The sequence below is a fragment of the Hyperolius riggenbachi genome, chromosome 4, assembly GCF_040937935.1.
Source record: "Hyperolius riggenbachi isolate aHypRig1 chromosome 4, aHypRig1.pri, whole genome shotgun sequence".
NCBI lineage: Eukaryota > Metazoa > Chordata > Amphibia > Anura > Hyperoliidae > Hyperolius > Hyperolius riggenbachi.
The window spans coordinates 41,351,557-41,369,003 of record NC_090649.1 but is presented as its reverse complement, the minus strand read 5'-3'; the positions used below and the strand labels follow the sequence as shown (position 1 = coordinate 41,369,003).

Sequence of the window (17,447 nt, the reverse complement as noted above, 5' to 3'; positions counted from 1 at the left end):
AAAAGGAGAAGCTTTGATCGCCCAACGTGGGGCTCGAACCCACGACCCTGAGATTAAGAGTCTCATGCTCTACCGACTGAGCTAGCCGGGCTTGCTTGCTTGAGCTGAAATGTCAAAAATTGCAAAATGGCGCCAGCCTCACCTTTGCCATCCGCACAGAAGAAGGCAATCTTGTATGGCCTGATTTGGCTGGCCACGTTTTTCAGCACCGAGCAACAGGGCAAGGCATTGGTGGTTCAGTGGTAGAATTCTCGCCTGCCACGCGGGAGGCCCGGGTTTGATTCCCGGCCAATGCAAATGCTAGGATTTTGGCACACCTCCACACTTTGCACTTCTCAAGCTTAAGACATCTCTGCAGGCCAGAAGCCATTTAAGGACATTTGCAAGAGTCACCGTGGCACTTGGCCACAGTGCTGGCTGACAGTCGAGAAGAGGGACCCTAGTACCCAGCAAACATGACTCTAAGACACACAAGTTAAAGCAGCCTTGGGACACTTGCGTGCCCAAAGGCCTTGCATGTCTTCTAGCAGTGCCAGTGACGTGCAGCATCTCTCCCTCTCCAGTACTCACCTATTAGGCTTCTTTTTAACTGTCTAGAAAAGCCTCGGAAATGCCAAGTCAGCAGCATCTGCTCATCTGGTGTTGTTTTACAACTTTTTGCCTTGTTGTCTTTGCACTCTACTCAGGGCCTTGCTCAAATTTGGAGCGTTCTCTCTAGGCCCTCATTCATTCTACTTTTGTCCTGAGTTTTCTCACAGTAGATGTTGAGATGTTGTGTCAGCTTACCTACAACTTGCTTTCCCAGCACCTAGCAATTAAGAAAACATACTAAAAGTACAGAAAAAAAAGTAGTAACAAACTTAAGTCAAATGAAAGCAACCACTTTTTTTGCTTGCCGGGACTGAAAGGCTTTTTGGTTTGTAACTTTTGTTGGGAAGTACCTCATCTAAAAACAAGTTAAGGGAAAGAGCAACTTCCTTTTTTTCAATCCTCTCAGCTAAATCTCAGGCCGTGTGCAGAGTGCCCTCCTCATACTGCTATGTGAGCACCTTTGGAGTGCAAAGCCTAATACACACCATACCAATGCCTGTCAGATAGATGGGTCGAACAGATGATTTCCGGCAGGTCCGATCTGATTTCCGATCGTTTTTCTGATGGATTTGCATAGTAGTGATCGGAAATCCGAACGGAAATCCGATCGTGTCTGTCGGAAAGGATCTATCGGCCCATCTATCTGATGGGGAATTGCATGGTGTGCACCAGGCATACGAGAATGAGTATCTTTCAGGTGGTTGTTCCTTGTCAAGTGATTGATTGTAAGTCTCTCCTTGACAAAAGGACTGGAGTAAAGCCAACGGAAATCTGGGAAAAGCAGATAAGAAAAGTAGTATAGGAAAGATGAGTAAGATTGTAAGAAGGAGTGTTTTTCTCTTTCTTGGGGTGGTGAAGCACTTTTGCTGAAAAGTTGTTAAAAGAGGTTGTGTGAGTAAAAGTGAAGAGGAAAGCTGAGATGACATTTTCGTTTGTTAGCAAAGGGAGTGGGGAGTGGCATGTGAAAGAGGAAGTGATGGCCTGGTGATGGTTTGTAATCGTTTTGGAGGAGCTCTGCCTAGTAGAAAGTAAAAGGAGAAGCTTTGATCGCCCAACGTGGGGCTCGAACCCACGACCCTGAGATTAAGAGTCTCATGCTCTACCGACTGAGCTAGCCGGGCTTGCTTGCTTGAGCTGAAATGTCAAAAATTGCAAAATGGCGCCAGCCTCACCTTTGCCATCCGCACAGAAGAAGGCAATCTTGTATGGCCTGATTTGGCTGGCCACGTTTTTCAGCACCGAGCAACAGGGCAAGGCATTGGTGGTTCAGTGGTAGAATTCTCGCCTGCCACGCGGGAGGCCCGGGTTTGATTCCCGGCCAATGCAAATGCTAGGATTTTGGCACACCTCCACACTTTGCACTTCTCAAGCTTAAGACATCTCTGCAGGCCAGAAGCCATTTAAGGACATTTGCAAGAGTCACCGTGGCACTTGGCCACAGTGCTGGCTGACAGTCGAGAAGAGGGACCCTAGTACCCAGCAAACATGACTCTAAGACACACAAGTTAAAGCAGCCTTGGGACACTTGCGTGCCCAAAGGCCTTGCATGTCTTCTAGCAGTGCCAGTGACGTGCAGCATCTCTCCCTCTCCAGTACTCACCTATTAGGCTTCTTTTTAACTGTCTAGAAAAGCCTCGGAAATGCCAAGTCAGCAGCATCTGCTCATCTGGTGTTGTTTTACAACTTTTTGCCTTGTTGTCTTTGCACTCTACTCAGGGCCTTGCTCAAATTTGGAGCGTTCTCTCTAGGCCCTCATTCATTCTACTTTTGTCCTGAGTTTTCTCACAGTAGATGTTGAGATGTTGTGTCAGCTTACCTACAACTTGCTTTCCCAGCACCTAGCAATTAAGAAAACATACTAAAAGTACAGAAAAAAAAGTAGTAACAAACTTAAGTCAAATGAAAGCAACCACTTTTTTTGCTTGCCGGGACTGAAAGGCTTTTTGGTTTGTAACTTTTGTTGGGAAGTACCTCATCTAAAAACAAGTTAAGGGAAAGAGCAACTTCCTTTTTTTCAATCCTCTCAGCTAAATCTCAGGCCGTGTGCAGAGTGCCCTCCTCATACTGCTATGTGAGCACCTTTGGAGTGCAAAGCCTAATACACACCATACCAATGCCTGTCAGATAGATGGGTCGAACAGATGATTTCCGGCAGGTCCGATCTGATTTCCGATCGTTTTTCTGATGGATTTGCATAGTAGTGATCGGAAATCCGAACGGAAATCCGATCGTGTCTGTCGGAAAGGATCTATCGGCCCATCTATCTGATGGGGAATTGCATGGTGTGCACCAGGCATACGAGAATGAGTATCTTTCAGGTGGTTGTTCCTTGTCAAGTGATTGATTGTAAGTCTCTCCTTGACAAAAGGACTGGAGTAAAGCCAACGGAAATCTGGGAAAAGCAGATAAGAAAAGTAGTATAGGAAAGATGAGTAAGATTGTAAGAAGGAGTGTTTTTTCTCTTTCTTGGGGTGGTGAAGCACTTTTGCTGAAAAGTTGTTAAAAGAGGTTGTGTGAGTAAAAGTGAAGGGGAAAGCTGAGATGACATTTTCGTTTGTTAGCAAAGGGAGTGGGGAGTGGCATGTGGCATGTGAAAGAGGAAGTGATGGCCTGGTGATGGTTTGTAATCGTTTTGGAGGAGCTCTGCCTAGTAGAAAGTAAAAGGAGAAGCTTTGATCGCCCAACGTGGGGCTCGAACCCACGACCCTGAGATTAAGAGTCTCATGCTCTACCGACTGAGCTAGCCGGGCTTGCTTGCTTGAGCTGAAATGTCAAAAATTGCAAAATGGCGCCAGCCTCACCTTTGCCATCCGCACAGAAGAAGGCAATCTTGTATGGCCTGATTTGGCTGGCCACGTTTTTCAGCACCGAGCAACAGGGCAAGGCATTGGTGTTTCAGTGGTAGAATTCTCGCCTGCCATGCGGGAGGCCCGGGTTCGATTCCCGGCCAATGCAAATGCTAGGATTTTGGCACACCTCCACACTTTGCACTTCTCAAGCTTAAGACATCTCTGCAGGCCAGAAGCCATTTAAGGACATTTGCAAGAGTCACCGTGGCACTTGGCCACAGTGCTGGCTGACAGTCGAGAAGAGGGACCCTAGTACCCAGCAAACATGACTCTAAGACACACAAGTTAAAGCAGCCTTGGGACACTTGCGTGCCCAAAGGCCTTGCATGTCTTCTAGCAGTGCCAGTGACGTGCAGCATCTCTCCCTCTCCAGTACTCACCTATTAGGCTTCTTTTTAACTGTCTAGAAAAGCCTCGGAAATGCCAAGTCAGCAGCATCTGCTCATCTGGTGTTGTTTTACAACTTTTTGCCTTGTTGTCTTTGCACTCTACTCAGGGCCTTGCTCAAATTTGGAGCGTTCTCTCTAGGCCCTCATTCATTCTACTTTTGTCCTGAGTTTTCTCACAGTAGATGTTGAGATGTTGTGTCAGCTTACCTACAACTTGCTTTCCCAGCACCTAGCAATTAAGAAAACATACTAAAAGTACAGAAAAAAAAGTAGTAACAAACTTAAGTCAAATGAAAGCAACCACTTTTTTTGCTTGCCGGGACTGAAAGGCTTTTTGGTTTGTAACTTTTGTTGGGAAGTACCTCATCTAAAAACAAGTTAAGGGAAAGAGCAACTTCCTTTTTTTCAATCCTCTCAGCTAAATCTCAGGCCGTGTGCAGAGTGCCCTCCTCATACTGCTATGTGAGCACCTTTGGAGTGCAAAGCCTAATACACACCATACCAATGCCTGTCAGATAGATGGGTCGAACAGATGATTTCCGGCAGGTCCGATCTGATTTCCGATCGTTTTTCTGATGGATTTGCATAGTAGTGATCGGAAATCCGAACGGAAATCCGATCGTGTCTGTCGGAAAGGATCTATCGGCCCATCTATCTGATGGGGAATTGCATGGTGTGCACCAGGCATACGAGAATGAGTATCTTTCAGGTGGTTGTTCCTTGTCAAGTGATTGATTGTAAGTCTCTCCTTGACAAAAGGACTGGAGTAAAGCCAACGGAAATCTGGGAAAAGCAGATAAGAAAAGTAGTATAGGAAAGATGAGTAAGATTGTAAGAAGGAGTGTTTTTCTCTTTCTTGGGGTGGTGAAGCACTTTTGCTGAAAAGTTGTTAAAAGAGGTTGTGTGAGTAAAAGTGAAGGGGAAAGCTGAGATGACATTTTCGTTTGTTAGCAAAGGGAGTGGGGAGTGGCATGTGAAAGAGGAAGTGATGGCCTGGTGATGGTTTGTAATCGTTTTGGAGGAGCTCTGCCTAGTAGAAAGTAAAAGGAGAAGCTTTGATCGCCCAATGTGGGGCTCGAACCCACGACCCTGAGATTAAGAGTCTCATGCTCTACCGACTGAGCTAGCCGGGCTTGCTTGCTTGAGCTGAAATGTCAAAAATTGCAAAATGGCGCCAGCCTCACCTTTGCCATCCGCACAGAAGAAGGCAATCTTGTATGGCCTGATTTGGCTGGCCACGTTTTTCAGCACCGAGTAACAGGGCAAGGCATTGGTGGTTCAGTGGTAGAATTCTCGCCTGCCACGCGGGAGGCCCGGGTTCGATTCCCGGCCAATGCAAATGCTAGGATTTTGGCACACCTCCACACTTTGCACTTCTCAAGCTTAAGACATCTCTGCAGGCCAGAAGCCATTTAAGGACATTTGCAAGAGTCACCGTGGCACTTGGCCACAGTGCTGGCTGACAGTCGAGAAGAGGGACCCTAGTACCCAGCAAACATGACTCTAAGACACACAAGTTAAAGCAGCCTTGGGACACTTGCGTGCCCAAAGGCCTTGCATGTCTTCTAGCAGTGCCAGTGACGTGCAGCATCTCTCCCTCTCCAGTACTCACCTATTAGGCTTCTTTTTAACTGTCTAGAAAAGCCTCGGAAATGCCAAGTCAGCAGCATCTGCTCATCTGGTGTTGTTTTACAACTTTTTGCCTTGTTGTCTTTGCACTCTACTCAGGGCCTTGCTCAAATTTGGAGCGTTCTCTCTAGGCCCTCATTCATTCTACTTTTGTCCTGAGTTTTCTCACAGTAGATGTTGAGATGTTGTGTCAGCTTACCTACAACTTGCTTTCCCAGCACCTAGCAATTAAGAAAACATACTAAAAGTACAGAAAAAAAAGTAGTAACAAACTTAAGTCAAATGAAAGCAACCACTTTTTTTGCTTGCCGGGACTGAAAGGCTTTTTGGTTTGTAACTTTTGTTGGGAAGTACCTCATCTAAAAACAAGTTAAGGGAAAGAGCAACTTCCTTTTTTTCAATCCTCTCAGCTAAATCTCAGGCCGTGTGCAGAGTGCCCTCCTCATACTGCTATGTGAGCACCTTTGGAGTGCAAAGCCTAATACACACCATACCAATGCCTGTCAGATAGATGGGTCGAACAGATGATTTCCGGCAGGTCCGATCTGATTTCCGATCGTTTTTCTGATGGATTTGCATAGTAGTGATCGGAAATCCGAACGGAAATCCGATCGTGTCTGTCGGAAAGGATCTATCGGCCCATCTATCTGATGGGGAATTGCATGGTGTGCACCAGGCATACGAGAATGAGTATCTTTCAGGTGGTTGTTCCTTGTCAAGTGATTGATTGTAAGTCTCTCCTTGACAAAAGGACTGGAGTAAAGCCAACGGAAATCTGGGAAAAGCAGATAAGAAAAGTAGTATAGGAAAGATGAGTAAGATTGTAAGAAGGAGTGTTTTTCTCTTTCTTGGGGTGGTGAAGCACTTTTGCTGAAAAGTTGTTAAAAGAGGTTGTGTGAGTAAAAGTGAAGGGGAAAGCTGAGATGACATTTTCGTTTGTTAGCAAAGGGAGTGGGGAGTGGCATGTGAAAGAGGAAGTGATGGCCTGGTGATGGTTTGTAATCGTTTTGGAGGAGCTCTGCCTAGTAGAAAGTAAAAGGAGAAGCTTTGATCGCCCAACGTGGGGCTCGAACCCACGACCCTGAGATTAAGACTCTCATGCTCTACTGACTGAGCTAGCCGGGCTTGCTTGCTTGAGCTGCAATGTCAAAAATTGCAAAATGGCGCCAGCCTCACCTTTGCCATCCGCACAGAAGAAGGCAATCTTGTATGGCCTGATTTGGCTGGCCACGTTTTTCAGCACCGAGCAACAGGGCAAGGCATTGGTGGTTCAGTGGTAGAATTCTCGCCTGCCACGCGGGAGGCCCGGGTTCGATTCCCGGCCAATGCAAATGCTAGGATTTTGGCACACCTCCACACTTTGCACTTCTCAAGCTTAAGACATCTCTGCAGGCCAGAAGCCATTTAAGGACATTTGCAAGAGTCACCGTGGCACTTGGCCACAGTGCTGGCTGACAGTCGAGAAGAGGGACCCTAGTACCCAGCAAACATGACTCTAAGACACACAAGTTAAAGCAGCCTTGGGACACTTGCGTGCCCAAAGGCCTTGCATGTCTTCTAGCAGTGCCAGTGACGTGCAGCATCTCTCCCTCTCCAGTACTCACCTATTAGGCTTCTTTTTAACTGTCTAGAAAAGCCTCGGAAATGCCAAGTCAGCAGCATCTGCTCATCTGGTGTTGTTTTACAACTTTTTGCCTTGTTGTCTTTGCACTCTACTCAGGGCCTTGCTCAAATTTGGAGCGTTCTCTCTAGGCCCTCATTCATTCTACTTTTGTCCTGAGTTTTCTCACAGTAGATGTTGAGATGTTGTGTCAGCTTACCTACAACTTGCTTTCCCAGCACCTAGCAATTAAGAAAACATACTAAAAGTACAGAAAAAAAAGTAGTAACAAACTTAAGTCAAATGAAAGCAACCACTTTTTTTGCTTGCCGGGACTGAAAGGCTTTTTGGTTTGTAACTTTTGTTGGGAAGTACCTCATCTAAAAACAAGTTAAGGGAAAGAGCAACTTCCTTTTTTTCAATCCTCTCAGCTAAATCTCAGGCCGTGTGCAGAGTGCCCTCCTCATACTGCTATGTGAGCACCTTTGGAGTGCAAAGCCTAATACACACCATACCAATGCCTGTCAGATAGATGGGTCGAACAGATGATTTCCGGCAGGTCCGATCTGATTTCCGATCGTTTTTCTGATGGATTTGCATAGTAGTGATCGGAAATCCGAACGGAAATCCGATCGTGTCTGTCGGAAAGGATCTATCGGCCCATCTATCTGATGGGGAATTGCATGGTGTGCACCAGGCATACGAGAATGAGTATCTTTCAGGTGGTTGTTCCTTGTCAAGTGATTGACTGTAAGTCTCTCCTTGACAAAAGGACTGGAGTAAAGCCAACGGAAATCTGGGAAAAGCAGATAAGAAAAGTAGTATAGGAAAGATGAGTAAGATTGTAAGAAGGAGTGTTTTTCTCTTTCTTGGGGTGGTGAAGCACTTTTGCTGAAAAGTTGTTAAAAGAGGTTGTGTGAGTAAAAGTGAAGGGGAAAGCTGAGATGACATTTTCGTTTGTTAGCAAAGGGAGTGGGGAGTGGCATGTGAAAGAGGAAGTGATGGCCTGGTGATGGTTTGTAATCGTTTTGGAGGAGCTCTGCCTAGTAGAAAGTAAAAGGAGAAGCTTTGATCGCCCAACGTGGGGCTCGAACCCACGACCCTGAGATTAAGAGTCTCATGCTCTACCGACTGAGCTAGCCGGGCTTGCTTGCTTGAGCTGCAATGTCAAAAATTGCAAAATGGCGCCAGCCTCACCTTTGCCATCCGCACAGAAGAAGGCAATCTTGTATGGCCTGATTTGGCTGGCCACGTTTTTCAGCACCGAGCAACAGGGCAAGGCATTGGTGGTTCAGTGGTAGAATTCTCGCCTGCCACGCGGGAGGCCCGGGTTCGATTCCCGGCCAATGCAAATGCTAGGATTTTGGCACACCTCCACACTTTGCACTTCTCAAGCTTAAGACATCTCTGCAGGCCAGAAGCCATTTAAGGACATTTGCAAGAGTCACCGTGGCACTTGGCCACAGTGCTGGCTGACAGTCGAGAAGAGGGACCCTAGTACCCAGCAAACATGACTCTAAGACACACAAGTTAAAGCAGCCTTGGGACACTTGCGTGCCCAAAGGCCTTGCATGTCTTCTAGCAGTGCCAGTGACGTGCAGCATCTCTCCCTCTCCAGTACTCACCTATTAGGCTTCTTTTTAACTGTCTAGAAAAGCCTCGGAAATGCCAAGTCAGCAGCATCTGCTCATCTGGTGTTGTTTTACAACTTTTTGCCTTGTTGTCTTTGCACTCTACTCAGGGCCTTGCTCAAATTTGGAGCGTTCTCTCTAGGCCCTCATTCATTCTACTTTTGTCCTGAGTTTCTCACAGTAGATGTTGAGATGTTGTGTCAGCTTACCTACAACTTGCTTTCCCAGCACCTAGCAATTAAGAAAACATACTAAAAGTACAGAAAAAAAAGTAGTAACAAACTTAAGTCAAATGAAAGCAACCACTTTTTTTGCTTGCCGGGACTGAAAGGCTTTTTGGTTTGTAACTTTTGTTGGGAAGTACCTCATCTAAAAACAAGTTAAGGGAAAGAGCAACTTCCTTTTTTTCAATCCTCTCAGCTAAATCTCAGGCCGTGTGCAGAGTGCCCTCCTCATACTGCTATGTGAGCACCTTTGGAGTGCAAAGCCTAATACACACCATACCAATGCCTGTCAGATAGATGGGTCGAACAGATGATTTCCGGCAGGTCCGATCTGATTTCCGATCGTTTTTCTGATGGATTTGCATAGTAGTGATCGGAAATCCGAACGGAAATCCGATCGTGTCTGTCGGAAAGGATCTATCGGCCCATCTATCTGATGGGGAATTGCATGGTGTGCACCAGGCATACGAGAATGAGTATCTTTCAGGTGGTTGTTCCTTGTCAAGTGATTGATTGTAAGTCTCTCCTTGACAAAAGGACTGGAGTAAAGCCAACGGAAATCTGGGAAAAGCAGATAAGAAAAGTAGTATAGGAAAGATGAGTAAGATTGTAAGAAGGAGTGTTTTTCTCTTTCTTGGGGTGGTGAAGCACTTTTGCTGAAAAGTTGTTAAAAGAGGTTGTGTGAGTAAAAGTGAAGGGGAAAGCTGAGATGACATTTTCGTTTGTTAGCAAAGGGAGTGGGGAGTGGCATGTGAAAGAGGAAGTGATGGCCTGGTGATGGTTTGTAATCGTTTTGGAGGAGCTCTGCCTAGTAGAAAGTAAAAGGAGAAGCTTTGATCACCCAACGTGGGGCTCGAACCCACGACCCTGAGATTAAGAGTCTCATGCTCTACCGACTGAGCTAGCCGGGCTTGCTTGCTTGAGCTGAAATGTCAAAAATTGCAAAATGGCGCCAGCCTCACCTTTGCCATCCGCACAGAAGAAGGCAATCTTGTATGGCCTGATTTGGCTGGCCACGTTTTTCAGCACCGAGCAACAGGGCAAGGCATTGGTGGTTCAGTGGTAGAATTCTCGCCTGCCACGCGGGAGGCCCGGGTTCGATTCCCGGCCAATGCAAATGCTAGGATTTTGGCACACCTCCACACTTTGCACTTCTCAAGCTTAAGACATCTCTGCAGGCCAGAAGCCATTTAAGGACATTTGCAAGAGTCACCGTGGCACTTGGCCACAGTGCTGGCTGACAGTCGAGAAGAGGGACCCTAGTACCCAGCAAACATGACTCTAAGACACACAAGTTAAAGCAGCCTTGGGACACTTGCGTGCCCAAAGGCCTTGCATGTCTTCTAGCAGTGCCAGTGACGTGCAGCATCTCTCCCTCTCGAGTACTCACCTATTAGGCTTCTTTTTAACTGTCTAGAAAAGCCTCGGAAATGCCAAGTCAGCAGCATCTGCTCATCTGGTGTTGTTTTACAACTTTTTGCCTTGTTGTCTTTGCACTCTACTCAGGGCCTTGCTCAAATTTGGAGCGTTCTCTCTAGGCCCTCATTCATTCTACTTTTGTCCTGAGTTTTCTCACAGTAGATGTTGAGATGTTGTGTCAGCTTACCTACAACTTGCTTTCCCAGCACCTAGCAATTAAGAAAACATACTAAAAGTACAGAAAAAAAAGTAGTAACAAACTTAAGTCAAATGAAAGCAACCACTTTTTTTGCTTGCCGGGACTGAAAGGCTTTTTGGTTTGTAACTTTTGTTGGGAAGTACCTCATCTAAAAACAAGTTAAGGGAAAGAGCAACTTCCTTTTTTTCAATCCTCTCAGCTAAATCTCAGGCCGTGTGCAGAGTGCCCTCCACATACTGCTATGTGAGCACCTTTGGAGTGCAAAGCCTAATACACACCATACCAATGCCTGTCAGATAGATGGGTCGAACAGATGATTTCCAGCAGGTCCGATCTGATTTACGATCGTTTTTCTGATGGATTTGCATAGTAGTGATCGGAAATCCGAACGGAAATCCGATCGTGTCTGTCGGAAAGGATCTATCGGCCCATCTATCTGATGGGGAATTGCATGGTGTGCACCAGGCATACGAGAATGAGTATCTTTCAGGTGGTTGTTCCTTGTCAAGTGATTGATTGTAAGTCTCTCCTTGACAAAAGGACTGGAGTAAAGCCAACGGAAATCTGGGAAAAGCAGATAAGAAAAGTAGTATAGGAAAGATGAGTAAGATTGTAAGAAGGAGTGTTTTTCTCTTTCTTGGGGTGGTGAAGCACTTTTGCTGAAAAGTTGTTAAAAGAGGTTGTGTGAGTAAAAGTGAAGGGGAAAGCTGAGATGACATTTTCGTTTGTTAGCAAAGGGAGTGGGGAGTGGCATGTGAAAGAGGAAGTGATGGCCTGGTGATGGTTTGTAATCGTTTTGGAGGAGCTCTGCCTAGTAGAAAGTAAAAGGAGAAGCTTTGATCGCCCAACGTGGGGCTCGAACCCACGACCCTGAGATTAAGAGTCTCATGCTCTACCGACTGAGCTAGCCGGGCTTGCTTGCTTGAGCTGAAATGTCAAAAATTGCAAAATGGCGCCAGCCTCACCTTTGCCATCTGCACAGAAGAAGGCAATCTTGTATGGCCTGATTTGGCTGGCCACGTTTTTCAGCACCGAGCAACAGGGCAAGGCATTGGTGGTTCAGTGGTAGAATTCTCGCCTGCCACGCGGGAGGCCCGGGTTCGATTCCCGGCCAATGCAAATGCTAGGATTTTGGCACACCTCCACACTTTGCACTTCTCAAGCTTAAGACATCTCTGCAGGCCAGAAGCCATTTAAGGACATTTGCAAGAGTCACCGTGGCACTTGGCCACAGTGCTGGCTGACAGTCGAGAAGAGGGACCCTAGTACCCAGCAAACATGACTCTAAGACACACAAGTTAAAGCAGCCTTGGGACACTTGCGTGCCCAAAGGCCTTGCATGTCTTCTAGCAGTGCCAGTGACGTGCAGCATCTCTCCCTCTCCAGTACTCACCTATTAGGCTTCTTTTTAACTGTCTAGAAAAGCCTCGGAAATGCCAAGTCAGCAGCATCTGCTCATCTGGTGTTGTTTTACAACTTTTTGCCTTGTTGTCTTTGCACTCTACTCAGGGCCTTGCTCAAATTTGGAGCGTTCTCTCTAGGCCCTCATTCATTCTACTTTTGTCCTGAGTTTTCTCACAGTAGATGTTGAGATGTTGTGTCAGCTTACCTACAACTTGCTTTCCCAGCACCTAGCAATTAAGAAAACATACTAAAAGTACAGAAAAAAAAGTAGTAACAAACTTAAGTCAAATGAAAGCAACCACTTTTTTTGCTTGCCGGGACTGAAAGGCTTTTTGGTTTGTAACTTTTGTTGGGAAGTACCTCATCTAAAAACAAGTTAAGGGAAAGAGCAACTTCCTTTTTTTCAATCCTCTCAGCTAAATCTCAGGCCGTGTGCAGAGTGCCCTCCTCATACTGCTATGTGAGCACCTTTGGAGTGCAAAGCCTAATACACACCATACCAATGCCTGTCAGATAGATGGGTCGAACAGATGATTTCCGGCAGGTCCGATCTGATTTCCGATCGTTTTTCTGATGGATTTGCATAGTAGTGATCGGAAATCCGAACGGAAATCCGATCGTGTCTGTCGGAAAGGATCTATCGGCCCATCTATCTGATGGGGAATTGCATGGTGTGCACCAGGCATACGAGAATGAGTATCTTTCAGGTGGTTGTTCCTTGTCAAGTGATTGATTGTAAGTCTCTCCTTGACAAAAGGACTGGAGTAAAGCCAACGGAAATCTGGGAAAAGCAGATAAGAAAAGTAGTATAGGAAAGATGAGTAAGATTGTAAGAAGGAGTGTTTTTCTCTTTCTTGGGGTGGTGAAGCACTTTTGCTGAAAAGTTGTTAAAAGAGGTTGTGTGAGTAAAAGTGAAGGGGAAAGCTGAGATGACATTTTCGTTTGTTAGCAAAGGGAGTGGGGAGTGGCATGTGAAAGAGGAAGTGATGGCCTGGTGATGGTTTGTAATCGTTTTGGAGGAGCTCTGCCTAGTAGAAAGTAAAAGGAGAAGCTTTGATCGCCCAACGTGGGGCTCGAACCCACGACCCTGAGATTAAGAGTCTCATGCTCTACCGACTGAGCTAGCCGGGGTTGCTTGCTTGAGCTGAAATGTCAAAAATTGCAAAATGGCGCCAGCCTCACCTTTGCCATCCGCACAGAAGAAGGCAATCTTGTATGGCCTGATTTGGCTGGCCACGTTTTTCAGCACCGAGCAACAGGGCAAGGCATTGGTGGTTCAGTGGTAGAATTCTCGCCTGCCACGCGGGAGGCCCGGGTTCGATTCCCGGCCAATGCAAATGCTAGGATTTTGGCACACCTCCACACTTTGCACTTCTCAAGCTTAAGACATCTCTGCAGGCCAGAAGCCATTTAAGGACATTTGCAAGAGTCACCGTGGCACTTGGCCACAGTGCTGGCTGACAGTCGAGAAGAGGGACCCTAGTACCCAGCAAACATGACTCTAAGACACACAAGTTAAAGCAGCCTTGGGACACTTGCGTGCCCAAAGGCCTTGCATGTCTTCTAGCAGTGCCAGTGACGTGCAGCATCTCTCCCTCTCCAGTACTCACCTATTAGGCTTCTTTTTAACTGTCTAGAAAAGCCTCGGAAATGCCAAGTCAGCAGCATCTGCTCATCTGGTGTTGTTTTACAACTTTTTGCCTTGTTGTCTTTGCACTCTACTCAGGGCCTTGCTCAAATTTGGAGCGTTCTCTCTAGGCCCTCATTCATTCTACTTTTGTCCTGAGTTTTCTCACAGTAGATGTTGAGATGTTGTGTCAGCTTACCTACAACTTGCTTTCCCAGCACCTAGCAATTAAGAAAACATACTAAAAGTACAGAAAAAAAAGTAGTAACAAACTTAAGTCAAATGAAAGCAACCACTTTTTTTGCTTGCCGGGACTGAAAGGCTTTTTGGTTTGTAACTTTTGTTGGGAAGTACCTCATCTAAAAACAAGTTAAGGGAAAGAGCAACTTACTTTTTTTCAATCCTCTCAGCTAAATCTCAGGCCGTGTGCAGAGTGCCCTCCACATACTGCTATGTGAGCACCTTTGGAGTGCAAAGCCTAATACACACCATACCAATGCCTGTCAGATAGATGGGTCGAACAGATGATTTCCGGCAGGTCCGATCTGATTTCCGATCGTTTTTCTGATGGATTTGCATAGTAGTGATCGGAAATCCGAACGGAAATCCGATCGTGTCTGTCGGAAAGGATCTATCGGCCCATCTATCTGATGGGGAATTGCATGGTGTGCACCAGGCATACGAGAATGAGTATCTTTCAGGTGGTTGTTCCTTGTCAAGTGATTGATTGTAAGTCTCTCCTTGACAAAAGGACTGGAGTAAAGCCAACGGAAATCTGGGAAAAGCAGATAAGAAAAGTAGTATAGGAAAGATGAGTAAGATTGTAAGAAGGAGTGTTTTTCTCTTTCTTGGGGTGGTGAAGCACTTTTGCTGAAAAGTTGTTAAAAGAGGTTGTGTGAGTAAAAGTGAAGGGGAAAGCTGAGATGACATTTTCGTTTGTTAGCAAAGGGAGTGGGGAGTGGCATGTGAAAGAGGAAGTGATGGCCTGGTGATGGTTTGTAATCGTTTTGGAGGAGCTCTGCCTAGTAGAAAGTAAAAGGAGAAGCTTTGATCGCCCAACGTGGGGCTCGAACCCACGACCCTGAGATTAAGAGTCTCATGCTCTACCGACTGAGCTAGCCGGGGTTGCTTGCTTGAGCTGAAATGTCAAAAATTGCAAAATGGCGCCAGCCTCACCTTTGCCATCCGCACAGAAGAAGGCAATCTTGTATGGCCTGATTTGGCTGGCCACGTTTTTCAGCACCGAGCAACAGGGCAAGGCATTGGTGGTTCAGTGGTAGAATTCTCGCCTGCCACGCGGGAGGCCCGGGTTCGATTCCCGGCCAATGCAAATGCTAGGATTTTGGCACACCTCCACACTTTGCACTTCTCAAGCTTAAGACATCTCTGCAGGCCAGAAGCCATTTAAGGACATTTGCAAGAGTCACCGTGGCACTTGGCCACAGTGCTGGCTGACAGTCGAGAAGAGGGACCCTAGTACCCAGCAAACATGACTCTAAGACACACAAGTTAAAGCAGCCTTGGGACACTTGCGTGCCCAAAGGCCTTGCATGTCTTCTAGCAGTGCCAGTGACGTGCAGCATCTCTCCCTCTCCAGTACTCACCTATTAGGCTTCTTTTTAACTGTCTAGAAAAGCCTCGGAAATGCCAAGTCAGCAGCATCTGCTCATCTGGTGTTGTTTTACAACTTTTTGCCTTGTTGTCTTTGCACTCTACTCAGGGCCTTGCTCAAATTTGGAGCGTTCTCTCTAGGCCCTCATTCATTCTACTTTTGTCCTGAGTTTTCTCACAGTAGATGTTGAGATGTTGTGTCAGCTTACCTACAACTTGCTTTCCCAGCACCTAGCAATTAAGAAAACATACTAAAAGTACAGAAAAAAAAGTAGTAACAAACTTAAGTCAAATGAAAGCAACCACTTTTTTTGCTTGCCGGGACTGAAAGGCTTTTTGGTTTGTAACTTTTGTTGGGAAGTACCTCATCTAAAAACAAGTTAAGGGAAAGAGCAACTTCCTTTTTTTCAATCCTCTCAGCTAAATCTCAGGCCGTGTGCAGAGTGCCCTCCTCATACTGCTATGTGAGCACCTTTGGAGTGCAAAGCCTAATACACACCATACCAATGCCTGTCAGATAGATGGGTCGAACAGATGATTTCCGGCAGGTCCGATCTGATTTCCGATCGTTTTTCTGATGGATTTGCATAGTAGTGATCGGAAATCCGAACGGAAATCCGATCGTGTCTGTCGGAAAGGATCTATCGGCCCATCTATCTGATGGGGAATTGCATGGTGTGCACCAGGCATACGAGAATGAGTATCTTTCAGGTGGTTGTTCCTTGTCAAGTGATTGATTGTAAGTCTCTCCTTGACAAAAGGACTGGAGTAAAGCCAACGGAAATCTGGGAAAAGCAGATAAGAAAAGTAGTATAGGAAAGATGAGTAAGATTGTAAGAAGGAGTGTTTTTCTCTTTCTTGGGGTGGTGAAGCACTTTTGCTGAAAAGTTGTTAAAAGAGGTTGTGTGAGTAAAAGTGAAGGGGAAAGCTGAGATGACATTTTCGTTTGTTAGCAAAGGGAGTGGGGAGTGGCATGTGAAAGAGGAAGTGATGGCCTGGTGATGGTTTGTAATCGTTTTGGAGGAGCTCTGCCTAGTAGAAAGTAAAAGGAGAAGCTTTGATCGCCCAACGTGGGGCTCGAACCCACGACCCTGAGATTAAGAGTCTCATGCTCTACCGACTGAGCTAGCCGGGCTTGCTTGCTTGAGCTGCAATGTCAAAAATTGCAAAATGGCGCCAGCCTCACCTTTGCCATCCGCACAGAAGAAGGCAATCTTGTATGGCCTGATTTGGCTGGCCACGTTTTTCAGCACCGAGCAACAGGGCAAGGCATTGGTGGTTCAGTGGTAGAATTCTCACCTGCCACGCGGGAGGCCCGGGTTCGATTCCCGGCCAATGCAAATGCTAGGATTTTGGCACACCTCCACACTTTGCACTTCTCAAGCTTAAGACATCTCTGCAGGCCAGAAGCCATTTAAGGACATTTGCAAGAGTCACCGTGGCACTTGGCCACAGTGCTGGCTGACAGTCGAGAAGAGGGACCCTAGTACCCAGCAAACATGACTCTAAGACACACAAGTTAAAGCAGCCTTGGGACACTTGCGTGCCCAAAGGCCTTGCATGTCTTCTAGCAGTGCCAGTGACGTGCAGCATCTCTCCCTCTCCAGTACTCACCTATTAGGCTTCTTTTTAACTGTCTAGAAAAGCCTCGGAAATGCCAAGTCAGCAGCATCTGCTCATCTGGTGTTGTTTTACAACTTTTTGCCTTGTTGTCTTTGCACTCTACTCAGGGCCTTGCTCAAATTTGGAGCGTTCTCTCTAGGCCCTCATTCATTCTACTTTTGTCCTGAGTTTCTCACAGTAGATGTTGAGATGTTGTGTCAGCTTACCTACAACTTGCTTTCCCAGCACCTAGCAATTAAGAAAACATACTAAAAGTACAGAAAAAAAAGTAGTAACAAACTTAAGTCAAATGAAAGCAACCACTTTTTTTGCTTGCCGGGACTGAAAGGCTTTTTGGTTTGTAACTTTTGTTGGGAAGTACCTCATCTAAAAACAAGTTAAGGGAAAGAGCAACTTCCTTTTTTTCAATCCTCTCAGCTAAATCTCAGGCCGTGTGCAGAGTGCCCTCCTCATACTGCTATGTGAGCACCTTTGGAGTGCAAAGCCTAATACACACCATACCAATGCCTGTCAGATAGATGGGTCGAACAGATGATTTCCGGCAGGTCCGATCTGATTTCCGATCGTTTTTCTGATGGATTTGCATAGTAGTGATCGGAAATCCGAACGGAAATCCGATCGTGTCTGTCGGAAAGGATCTATCGGCCCATC

The 17,447-nt window shown here is 46.2% G+C and overlaps 15 non-coding genes across 15 annotated transcripts; 9 read left to right on the top strand and 6 right to left on the bottom strand.

Moving 5' to 3' along the window:
* Window positions 1-18: 18 nt before the first annotated feature.
* TRNAK-CUU (transfer RNA lysine (anticodon CUU)) lies at window positions 19-91 on the bottom strand. Its single transcript has one exon. It is a non-coding gene; the product is annotated as a tRNA-Lys (tRNA).
* Window positions 92-225: 134 nt separating this feature from the next.
* On the top strand, window positions 226-296 carry TRNAG-GCC (transfer RNA glycine (anticodon GCC)). Its single transcript has one exon. It is a non-coding gene; the product is annotated as a tRNA-Gly (tRNA).
* Window positions 297-1,639: 1,343 nt separating this feature from the next.
* Window positions 1,640-1,712, bottom strand: TRNAK-CUU (transfer RNA lysine (anticodon CUU)). Its single transcript has one exon. It is a non-coding gene; the product is annotated as a tRNA-Lys (tRNA).
* Window positions 1,713-1,846: 134 nt separating this feature from the next.
* On the top strand, window positions 1,847-1,917 carry TRNAG-GCC (transfer RNA glycine (anticodon GCC)). Its single transcript has one exon. It is a non-coding gene; the product is annotated as a tRNA-Gly (tRNA).
* A 1,351-nt stretch (window positions 1,918-3,268) lies between these two features.
* On the bottom strand, window positions 3,269-3,341 carry TRNAK-CUU (transfer RNA lysine (anticodon CUU)). The gene has a single exon. It is a non-coding gene; the product is annotated as a tRNA-Lys (tRNA).
* Window positions 3,342-5,096: 1,755 nt separating this feature from the next.
* Window positions 5,097-5,167, top strand: TRNAG-GCC (transfer RNA glycine (anticodon GCC)). Its single transcript has one exon. It is a non-coding gene; the product is annotated as a tRNA-Gly (tRNA).
* A 1,550-nt stretch (window positions 5,168-6,717) lies between these two features.
* Window positions 6,718-6,788, top strand: TRNAG-GCC (transfer RNA glycine (anticodon GCC)). The gene has a single exon. It is a non-coding gene; the product is annotated as a tRNA-Gly (tRNA).
* A 1,343-nt stretch (window positions 6,789-8,131) lies between these two features.
* TRNAK-CUU (transfer RNA lysine (anticodon CUU)) lies at window positions 8,132-8,204 on the bottom strand. Its single transcript has one exon. It is a non-coding gene; the product is annotated as a tRNA-Lys (tRNA).
* Window positions 8,205-8,338: 134 nt separating this feature from the next.
* TRNAG-GCC (transfer RNA glycine (anticodon GCC)) lies at window positions 8,339-8,409 on the top strand. The gene has a single exon. It is a non-coding gene; the product is annotated as a tRNA-Gly (tRNA).
* A 1,549-nt stretch (window positions 8,410-9,958) lies between these two features.
* On the top strand, window positions 9,959-10,029 carry TRNAG-GCC (transfer RNA glycine (anticodon GCC)). Its single transcript has one exon. It is a non-coding gene; the product is annotated as a tRNA-Gly (tRNA).
* Window positions 10,030-11,372: 1,343 nt separating this feature from the next.
* On the bottom strand, window positions 11,373-11,445 carry TRNAK-CUU (transfer RNA lysine (anticodon CUU)). Its single transcript has one exon. It is a non-coding gene; the product is annotated as a tRNA-Lys (tRNA).
* Window positions 11,446-11,579: 134 nt separating this feature from the next.
* Window positions 11,580-11,650, top strand: TRNAG-GCC (transfer RNA glycine (anticodon GCC)). Its single transcript has one exon. It is a non-coding gene; the product is annotated as a tRNA-Gly (tRNA).
* A 1,550-nt stretch (window positions 11,651-13,200) lies between these two features.
* Window positions 13,201-13,271, top strand: TRNAG-GCC (transfer RNA glycine (anticodon GCC)). Its single transcript has one exon. It is a non-coding gene; the product is annotated as a tRNA-Gly (tRNA).
* A 1,550-nt stretch (window positions 13,272-14,821) lies between these two features.
* TRNAG-GCC (transfer RNA glycine (anticodon GCC)) lies at window positions 14,822-14,892 on the top strand. Its single transcript has one exon. It is a non-coding gene; the product is annotated as a tRNA-Gly (tRNA).
* A 1,343-nt stretch (window positions 14,893-16,235) lies between these two features.
* On the bottom strand, window positions 16,236-16,308 carry TRNAK-CUU (transfer RNA lysine (anticodon CUU)). The gene has a single exon. It is a non-coding gene; the product is annotated as a tRNA-Lys (tRNA).
* Between the last annotated feature and the right edge of the window lie 1,139 nt (window positions 16,309-17,447).